The sequence below is a fragment of the Desmodus rotundus genome, chromosome 2 (assembly GCF_022682495.2).
Source record: "Desmodus rotundus isolate HL8 chromosome 2, HLdesRot8A.1, whole genome shotgun sequence".
NCBI classification, from domain to species: domain Eukaryota; kingdom Metazoa; phylum Chordata; class Mammalia; order Chiroptera; family Phyllostomidae; genus Desmodus; species Desmodus rotundus.
The window spans coordinates 105,237,177-105,244,623 of record NC_071388.1 but is presented as its reverse complement, the minus strand read 5'-3'; positions in this window follow the sequence as shown (position 1 = coordinate 105,244,623).

Genomic DNA, 7,447 nt, shown 5'->3' with positions numbered 1-7,447 from the left:
CAGCCTTGAGACTGGGTCCGATAAACTGTTTTCATAACATGAAGTGGGCTGGCATGCACAGAATTATGCTATGTTATGTAATGTTCTGGCATTTTTCTGGCTTTGTTCTCCTTGAGTACTTAAACAAGTAGGGGCTTCTCACTAGTTAGACACATGCAAGGGGACAGGTGCCATGATGGGTGCCTTGCTGGGGAACAAGGGCCATGACATGTGCCACGCAGAGACACACACATAGACATGCAGCTTGCAGCATGCGTGGCCCCCCCACCTGTGAATAAAGGCATGCCAGATACCCCAACAGCTCTGTGAATGTTTTTCCATCTGCACAAATACTATGAACCTGTTCAGCCTTGAAGGATAGCAACACATTCTCTTACATTGAAGGGGGGAAATTATTGCTTCTGGAGACAGAGAAACAAAGGAAAGATTTAGGATGGAGGAAGTAACAGGAAAGAGCTGAGGCAGGCTGCTTTGGCTCCTTAGAAAAGTTATAGAAGAGGAGAGAGCCAAAGCGAGGAAAAGGGGTCCTTGGAGACAGGTTGGGGGTTAAGCCCATGTCCAGCTTCAATTGCCCACTGCTCCCCTAGCTGTAAGTCTCCTTGGGACCCTTAGAATTTAGGAGGAAATAAAAGGTTTATGCCTAAGAAGGTGCACAGCTATTTCCCAAAAGAGAGGGAGCAAGACAATTGCCTGGCAAACACCAACACTGTCCCTCTGGGGAGAGAAGCAGCAAGCTTACAACAGGTTAATGATTCAAACTACTTGTTTCCTGGCCATGGTTTAGAGGCAGAAAGGATTAGGGGATTTTTAGTAGTGGGTCCAAGTGTGCTCTTTTGTTAGAGGGGCTCCTTAAGGCCATTCCCCCTTTGGTCATCCCCCCACAAAGAGAGCAGGGACACCCCCCCCCCCCCCCCGCTCTCTTATGTGCCTATTTCTCCCCTGGTCCTCTAAAACAGCTGGGGGGTAGGCGGGGGGGCTCAAAGTGCTGGGAGACCAACCCTTATTTTGCACCCCAGAAGAGCCAAAGTTACACTACTGTGATGAGGGTTCCCTATGAGACCCCTACACGTCTTAGGGATTGACCCCAGACACCTCTGTGAGGCCGCCACTCACGTAAGGATGCCTGGAAACTCAAACTGGAGGATGTGCTTCTTCAGTCTTCAGAGCCCAGAAAAACCTGAGCACGCATTTTAGACTTTATCCTTGTTTCTGCCTCCAAACACAGGCCCTGCGTGTTTGAATAACCCATCCTCCCACTGCTGCATCTTGCTTTTAACCCCAAAGGTGTAACAGGCAATAAAACATTGCCAGTGGTACTGTACCCGCTGCGTTCCTGGCAACTGGAGACAAAAGGGTGGGTTCCAGGTTACTGGGGAGACCCGAATCAGGGGCTCCTCCTCTTTGGCTCTTGTCTTGCTTGCAAGAGAAGAATTCGGACAAGAGACAGCATGTATAGTGGAAATGAGATGTTTATTTATAAAATACATATAAGCATTAATCTGCAAGCAGGCATCTCGCTAATCTGAATACCCAACATATAGAAGAGATAAAGTTGTTAGTAAGTTTGTTTTATACACTTGAGCCAGAAGCTACAAGCAGGCACCCAGCTAATTTGAGTGCCAACTATTCAAGTTCAGGGATTGTATATTTTCCTCAGTTTTTAGGTTCTCCCTCCTCTTCCCCCTTTCAGACCTTGGAGCAACTATAAAGTCTTTCTTTCCCAGCTAGTGGAGATGATACACACAGAATTTCAAGAGCTCCCCTTCTCCTGCTTCTCATAGTCTTGCTTGTAATGTTATCGGACTGGGCTCAGGACTGCCGAATCAGTGGGTATTTCTCCCCTTTTGTTTCTAGCCTTCTCTTTTAAGTTCTGTTTTAAGAATAAACGGCAGTGGTGTCTGTATCCCTGGCATTTCCCCATTGGGCTATGAGCACTTGGAGGGCAGTGGCAAAAGAGACCTCAGGGGATAGAGAGGTTGAAAAATAAGGCTTGCCATGTCCTACCTTGGCCTGGGACCAACCCTCCTGCCTCTTACCTGTGCTCCAGGCCCCTAAGTAAGGGCTCTTCCTGCTGCTGTTGGGTCCTCCCCTCTTACATAGAAAGATGAACCAATTTCAGGGCAGAAGGATCTATTTCAATGTTGTGTCAGGCTCCAATCAGGGTAGCAGACCGCGATGGGTATTTTGGTCAGGGTTATCATAAAGAACAGAATCAACAGGATGTTACAGATGAAGAGTGGGAGAAGGAGCAAGAGAGGGAGAGGAATAGGAGGAGAGAGGAAGAGAGAGAGAGAAAGATTGATTTTAAGGAATTGGCTGACATGATTGTAGAGGCTTTACAAATCCAAAATCTCCAGGCTGGCAGGGTAGAGACCCAGGGAAGACTTGCAATTCAAGTCCAAAGGTGATCTGCGGCAGAATTCCCTCTCCTTCTAGAAGTCAGTCTTTTTCTATTACAACCTTCAATTGGTTGGATGAGGTCCACTGGCATTATGGAGTTAATCTGCTTTACTCAAAGTCCACCAATTTAAATGTTAATCACATTCAAAAACACCTTCACAGGAACATTCAGAACAAGGTTTGACTAAATATCTGGGCACTGTTGCCTAACCAAGTTGACTTATAAACTTAACAATCACCGTCCACTCCTTGTCAACTTGGCATTTATATAAATCAGCTTAACAATACTTAATCTCCAAATAAAGACAATAAGTTCATAACTCCACCTAATATGATACAACTATCCTGTAAACAACCGACAAAGCACTAATCCTTTCCCCAGGAGGAAAAGTCCTTGTGAAGTTTACTCTACTTGATAGCCCATAACTTAAATGCTATGATACAAAATTAACAATACTATGATATACGAGGTCTGTCCAGAAGGTATCCAGCATGTAATATGGAAAATAGAGACATTTATTGAAGAACATACAAAATACAAGAAATATTGTGCATAGGACAATAACACATCAGTCCCCTTCAAAGTACGCGCCTTGGGACCTAGCACAGTTCTCCCAATCACCATCAGCTGCCCCATTATATTTTCTTGAATCTCATTGATGGTCTGAAATCTTTTCCCTTTCAAAAGTGATTTTAGTTTTGGGAAAAAACAGAAGTCACAGGGTGCCAAATCTGAGCTGTAGAGGGACTGAATCACCTGGGTGATTTGATGTTTCACCAAAAACACTGCATGAGATGTGAAGCATGAGCAGGCAGGTTGTCGTGATGAAGCTGCCAATCACCAGTTGCCCATAACTGCAGCCTTCTGTATCATCCAAATGGTCTTCATGGAGAAATGTTCAAGCTTGACGCAAAATCTGATGCAGATTCATTGCTCTACTCACTCATTTTGCATGCGACGGTCACACAGTACACATGCTCACTCAATGGTGTCTACAGCCCCCACTGGTGCCTACCAGTACAGTGAAGTCGTCATTGTTCACACATGCACATTCCAGTCCACTCTCCTTGGCTGCCAGGATACATTGATGTCGCACAAACCCTTCTCATTATATTAATAATGGCTGGACTTTTTCCAGACAGACCTCATTGATATAATATAAAGTTAAAACATCTTATGTTACATGATAAGGGGATAAGAAAAGAAAGAAAACAAGGATATCACACATTCTCCTTTCCCAAAATAAGGAAGAAATACTCATGACAATTATAGCCATTGTTTGTGTAACCGGTCACATGGTTGTAGCTGGTCTTTATAATTACCTTTTCCCACTGCCCATTCCATTTTCCCTTTGCTCTCGGCTGGTCACGGTTCTTAACCTGGTGGGGTGACCCAAAACTTCATTCACAAAGGATCTGGGCCATTAGTAGTACTGCCTGAATTTGGTTGTTGTAGTTTCCCATTGACTTTAATCACAGAGCATGGTAATACTAAGGGAGGCCCTAAGGGAGCTGTATTCCAGATACACTCCTTACCTCCACTGTGATGTTCAAGGGCTATGTTTCGGCCCCACCTTCTTGCATCTGAGCCTGTCCAAAGTCACTTGGCCATTTTGAAATTTTTCTCAGGTCCTGATTCAGAGTCATGTCCAGGACAGTCTCATTCTGTCCAGGCCAGTTCCTGGGCTCATTTATGCTCACACATACTTGACAGGGAGAGCTCAAGATGGAGATGGTTAGAGCTGCCTTTAGCATAATTTTTTCTTACGTGTCCCCAAGCAGAGGCACCTACCCTTGACCTCTCTGCTTGTCAGAAGGCCAAACTCACAGACATTTTAAGCTTAAAATAAATAGTTACAAAGCTGAACTTTGCCTCAATGACAAACACTCAAACATCCAAAACTCTGAATATTGTATTTTATCACTAGTTGGCTTCAGTTATTTTGAGTATGAGAATTCCCTTCCCAGCTAAAGGCAAGCATTGAAATAATACATATAAAGCCTGGAAGAGGTCTGTTTGGGTGTCTTTTATACCCTATTAACAGCAAATTAAGAGGATTGTAGGTGTACCTGGTTTGTAACTTGCTTGGGGAGGATCCTGCGTGCTGATAGCACTGAGGGAGCCTTGCTATGTGCCCACTAAGGTGAGAGAATGCCAAATGTGAGAACTATTAGCAGAAGGGAAACCTTCAAGTCTTGGGAAAAGCCTGGTGTGAAGGGAGGGGACTGGCTGAGGAGCCAATGGGCTTTTGGAAAGAGGCACTGGCATCCCCAAAACAAGAGGCAGCTGCTTTGTTATTCAATTTCCCTTCTGAAGTCGCAGGCTCTGTCCTTGGTAGAATAAGCAGAAAATATACTTAATAGATATTCATTAGAGAAATATTGAAAATATATTAAGTAAGCATTATGGTTTTGTATCCTGGCTTTTAAAACAGTTTATTGTAACATATTCTTTGAAAAAAAATAGAATTTGAAGTTCAGAAAATTAAATCAGATTTAAGCATTAAGAATCTTGTCCTATATTTTTGTCTTTTAAAGTTTATATGATCAGTTAGGACCTATAATTACTTTTCCTAATTGAGGACATCAGATCATGGTACCTGTATTGTCCTCACTGAAAGCAGTTTCTGTATAATCTCTAAGTAATTCTAGCTTCTGTTAAATTACTCACAGAAAGAATGCCCAACTGCTTAAAAAAATGTATGTTCTCCAAATAGCCTATAAATGTGGACTTTTATCCTTGTCTTTCAAAGCAAAAACCTTTGGACAATAGGCGGTGTGCTTAAAAAAGTCTTCAGAGTGGGACAGACTTGGGTAGGATCTGTCTTTGCCATTTCCTAGCTGTGTTGATGTGGGCCAGTTATTTAACCTCTCAAATTCTCAACTTCCTCAGCTGCAAAAGGAGGATAATATTTGGCTGCGTTTAGGATTGTTGCAGAGATTAACTGAAATACTGCACACAAGGCATCTGGCCTAGTGTGTGGTACCCAGCACTCAGTCACTGACTGCCAAGTTGCGTTACTGAAGACAGGAACCTGCACTGGGTTATCATGGCATTTGTTCTAAGAACAAAGCCCAGTGCTGGGATATAATAAGAGCTCAGTACACACCACTTGAAGGAAGGAAGGAAGGAAGGTTTATGGGTTGCTGTAGCTTGGGGTGGGATGAACAGAGGTGGGGGCACAGTTGTTTTTTTATGTCCCTATGTTTTACCCTCTTCAAAGATCCCAATTACCTCAAAAGAATTTTGCTTAAATTTCCAGTCTATGACCCCCAACTCTGTGACTTAAAACATTTTAATTAATTAAATCTATTAAAGTTAGGAGACAGAAAGGGGGTTGGGATGCAGGTACTGATGCTGCTCCTCTTTCTCCCTTAAGGTCCCAGAACTTGTCTTCCTTGCTCATTCACTTAAGGGAAAACACTGGGCCTCCAGTTCTCACGCACTGGAAGAATTCAGTATTACAGTCACGTGAAGATCATGGGCTCTTTGCAGCACACTAGATTCTGAGCATCACAGCTTTGTTTTAGAATACTCTGTTGGGCCTTTTCTTTCCTTCACTGTCAATTATAGAAAAAGCCACTTGATGCTTCTAAAATTCTGCAGGTTAAGGGTAAGATTTCATCCCCCCAAAAAAAAAAATTGTAAGGAAAATTCAATTGCATCAAGTCAAACAGAAGACTGTGGGTTTAAGATAGTACAAGATAGTGATATTATTCTCTACCCCCCAGCAGAACTAAACAGAGCCCCACACATGTGGGTGGGCTCCTTCAGGAGGCAGCTGGCTCTCTGCAGGATATCACTGCACCATCTGGCATTCAATGCTTAACACTGAGGGCAGAGAAGACCAGGGGCATTCAAAGATGGGGCAAGGCCAGACCTAACATGGGAGGGCTGGGGCCTAGGAAGATGAGGCAATGGGTAGCTTGAGCTGGGACTCAAGAATGGTGTGAGCTGGGAGGCAATTAGGAGCTGATACAGGGACAGGAGCAACCACTGTGGCTCTCTGACCAGGGGTATCTTCTGAGGGTGCTTCATTCCTACAGACAATCTTTCAGGATGCTACCTCTTTCACAAAGCCTGTCCTGAACACCTGCCAGAACTCCCACTACACTGACATGTCCCTTTTTTAGACTTACAGGTAACTTCTTGTTTACCTCTTTGAATGCAGGGACTAAGGGCTCTTTCTCTCCCAAACCTAGCTTGGTAATTAGCAACAACACTCTCTTGGTGTTGAAATGAGATGAAAACGTGCTAAGTACCTAAGACCTTGGCCTGAGACTTCTTTTCCAGGCAGAGGAATTGCTTTTTTTTGGGGGGGGGGGAAGGGTTACGGGGCTGTAGAAAGGAGAAAGAATCTTGGCACAGGCTTTGTTGGGAGTGACCTGGGTCCCACACGGTTTCTGCATCCATGTTCAACCCAGAGCTTAGTTTTTGCAGTTTCAAAGTGAGCAACCAGGACCTTGAAAGGAGGGGAGAGGTTTAAGGTGGGGCTGAGAATGGCTTTGTGAGACTCTTACCTAGTCTAGACTTTCAGTGGGCCCTGTCTCCTGGGAGTCTTTGTTGCTGATACAGGGACAGGAGCAAACATTGTGACTCTCTGGGTGGGGGGATCTTCTGAGGGGACTTGCCTGTCTCTGAGAGCTTATTAGTGATGTCCTGGAGGGCAGGGCAACTGAGAAAGAAAAGGAGCAAAAGCTGAAACTGAACAAATCAATTCCTTGTTAGCAGGCTGGGAAAGCTCTGGTGAGAAAGAGTTCTGGAAAGTGGACTGAGACACCTCTTTTGGGTTAATTTTTGGCTTAATCTGAGTTCCCCCCAAGAAGACCCTGAACAAACTTGTGTCCAGGTAGTTTATTTTGGGAATGAATCCCAAGAAACAGGAGTGGAGGCCTGGGAAGAGTCAAACAGGCAAGGGGTGGAGGGAGAGAATGGCAATCCAAGGGTGCATTATTGAGTTGCTCAAGTTGGGCACTACCATGGGCAACTGGAGTTCTATCACCTTAGGAGCAGAATTCCCCACTCTAAGAATAGAAGAGGAGAGTA